Genomic DNA, 3,623 nt, shown 5'->3' with positions numbered 1-3,623 from the left:
GCCTTTCCATTGTCTCTTTTGATCACCATCCTAGAAGAGAAGAAAAGGTGGTGAAATTAAGCTTAAAGAGGCGCCAAGAAAGAATAATCATGCAAGTGATAAAGCACAAAAGAATAAATGGCTTAGATACATGACAGCTGCAACATGTAACTAAGGCAACAATGAAGATCATAGCTAGTCGCTAGCATGTGAGACATGAGTGGTATAAGCATGCGAACAAGAAGCATGAGAAGCGCACACTCTTAGTCAACAACAACAAGAAGTAAGAAAAATAGGGGATGAGCTTGTAGAAATGAAGCAAGAAATGTAGTAAGCTCAATTTATTCATGAACAAACAAGTGAATGAGAAAGAACGCCAAAATAGAGAACACTTAGTCAAAATAATTCCAAGAAGTCATATGAGTCTTTCATCAAACACTTGGTGTGCATCCCTTTATGACAAAAACTTAGAGAAAAGTGGCAATGTAGCATCCTATAAAGCATCATCAAGCATCATATCACACCACTAATTACAAAAGAAAGCAAGTAAATCAAACAAACTCATTAAAGCAAGAGTGAGCTCCACTTAGAACATCCATGAGAAAATGAGAAGAAATGAGGAAAGAAAATGCAATCAAATAAAGAGAGCATGAATGCAACTACTTAAGAAAAAAAAGAGTAAAAGCATGTAATTAAGGGAATGGAAAGAGAGAAAAGGGAAACACAAAAAGAAGATTAGAAAGGAGGGGTACCTTGAAGGGGGAAGAAGGAAACAAGGTATGGGGATGAGAGAAAGGTTAGTGAAGAAGAAGAGGGGAAAGAGAGGTGTGGGTCCGCCGGCCAGAGGTGGTGGAGAAGAAGAGGTAGGGATGGTAGAGGGGGGTAGAGGTGAAGAAGAGAGATGGTAGTGAGAGGAGAGAAAGAAAATGGAGGGCGAGAGGCACACTCTCATTTAAGTTGTTCGCGAAACCGACGCGCGCGCGCCATGCATGCATGCGCGTGCATGGGCAAAAATCCGTAACGAGGCGGACGCGCGCGGTGCGCGTGTGCGTGAAGTAGCGAAATGTGAGTGTGCGCGCCAGCGCCAGGTGCGCATGCGCGTGCATATGTGTTGTGCCCTCAGCACAGGTTGAGCACAACTCTGGCCCAACTCTCAGGAAAAAGTACCAGAAGATAAAATTTGGTGAGCGACACGGACGCGCACGTTGCGCTGTCGCATTGACTGGTATTATGGCCGAGGACGCGCGAGCACCAAGTGCACTTACGCGTGAGTGCAGTTGGGCCAGTGGCATGGAATTGGCCCAACCAGGGCACAACTCTCTGGTCGATGGCCCAGGGCCACAAAATGCAGGAGTGACGCGTGCGCGTTTAGTGCGCGAACGCGTGCTCTTGCGCGAATTGCCATGGACGCGTACGCGTCTAGTGCGCGCACGCGTGATGAAGGTTGTGCCCAGGGCCTAAAGCTGGCCGAGAATTTGCACAACTCTCTGGTAAATTGCCTAGGAGTTGCGAATGCTTAGGGACGCATACGCGCACTGTGCGCGCATGCGTGCCCTTCCCCCCCCCCTTTTTTTTGGAATAGAAAAGTGCCTAATTAGCATGTGTTCTCAGGCCAAACAAGCCAAAGAGGTCAAAAACACCTAAAAGCAATGCAAAACCTAAGGATAATTGTGCTTCTACCACATAAGCAAGTCATTCATGGAAAAATCAATGTAGGTCTTTATGAACAAGTTATCCAAGGTAGTCACAAGCAATTCTAGTCTAAGAAGGCTATAGCTAAGCAATTACAAACCAATCAAGAGGTTAAGAGAAAACTATATACAAGAGGGGAAAGAGGATAGATCTCACCATGGTGGGGTGTCTCCCACCTAACACTTTTGTTTAATGTCCTTAAGTTGGACTTTCACTTGCTCATTGTTCTTTACCAAGAGGTGCATCTTCCAAAAGGAATACCTCAATCTCTTTGTTGCTCTTCATTTGCTCACCATGATACAACTTGAGACGGTGCCCATTGACCTTGAAAACATCCGAACTTGAGGGATGGCATAAATGGTAAACCCCATACGGTTCCGCCTTCACTACTTGATATGGGCCTTCCCATTTCGACCTTAATTTACCGGGCAACAATCTCAATCTAGAATTGTAAAGAAGGACGAGATCACCGGCCTTGAATTCTTTGCCTCTTATGTTCCTATAATGGATGGCTTTCATTTTCTCCTTGTAAAGTCTAGAGTTCTCATAAGCTTCAAGCCTCAAACATTCCAACTTCGCCAGTTGAAGCTTCCTTTTAATTCTGGCTCCACCCAAACTCGGGTTACACTCCTTGATGGCCCAATACGCCTTGTGCTCTATTTCCACCGGTAAGTGGCAAGCTTTGCCGTACACCAACCGAAAGGGACTCATGCCAATTGGCGTTTTGTATACCGTTCGGTAGGCCCATAATGCATCGGTGAGCTTGGCACTCCAATCTTTCCTATTGGGTTTCACAATCCTTTCCAAGATGCGTTTAATCTCCCGATTGGAAACCACGGCTTGGCCGTTTGTTTGTGGGTGGTAGGCCGTGGCTACTTTATGCATGATGCCATATTTCCTCATTAGTCCGTCCATTCTTTTGTTGCAAAAGTGTGAACCTTGATCACTCACGATTGCTCGTGGCGACCCAAACCTATAGATGATATTATGTCTCACAAAAGAAAGGACTACATTAGCATCATCCATCCGGGTGGGTACCGCTTCCACCCATTTGGATACATAATCAACGGCGAGTAGGATGTAGAGGAAACCATTAGAATTTGGGAATGGCCCCATGAAGTCGATTCCCCACACATCAAAAATTTCACAAAATAGCATGGTTCGTTGGGGAATTTCATCCTTCTTAGAGATATTGCCAAATCTAACGCATTGAGAACAAGATTTACAAAAATGAGAGGAGTCCTTGAAAAAAGTTGGCCACCAAAAACCACAATCTAGGATTTTCCTTGCCGTTCTTTGAGGTCCAAAGTGGCCTCCTCCTTCGAAGGAGTGGCAAGCTTCCAAGATTGAGTGGAATTCGGTTTGTGGAATGCACCTCCGAATTACTTGATCCGCCCCACATCTCCAATGGTATAGGTCATCCCACACATAGTATTTAGATTCGCTTTTTAGCTTATCCCTTTGATGTTTGGAGAGATTTGGAGGGAAGGAGCGAGATACTAAGTAATTGGCTATTGGTGCATGATGAGCGGATAATTTATACGCTTTTTGACATTGTTTTTAGTATGTTTTTAGTAGGATCTAGTTACTTTTAGGGATGTTTTCATTAGTTTTTATGTTAAATTTACATTTCTGGACTTTACTATGAGTTTGTGTGTTTTTCTGTGATTTCAGGTATTTTTTGGCTGAAATTGAGGGACTTGAGCAAAAATCAGATTCAGAGGTTGAAGAAGGACTGCTGATGTTGTTGGATTCTGACCTCCCTGCACTCAAAGTAGATTTTCTGGAGCTACAGAACTCTAAATGGCGCGCTTCTAATTGCGTTGGAAAGTAGACATCCAGGGCTTTCCAGCAATATATAATAGTTTATACTTTGGCCAAGAATAGACGACGAAAACTGGCGTTCAACGCCAGCTCTCTGCCCAAATCTGGCGTCCAGCGCCAGAAAAGGA

This window comes from Arachis ipaensis, chromosome B01 (genome assembly GCF_000816755.2).
Source record: "Arachis ipaensis cultivar K30076 chromosome B01, Araip1.1, whole genome shotgun sequence".
NCBI classification, from domain to species: Eukaryota; Viridiplantae; Streptophyta; class Magnoliopsida; order Fabales; family Fabaceae; genus Arachis; species Arachis ipaensis.
This window is presented reverse-complemented; position numbering follows the sequence as displayed.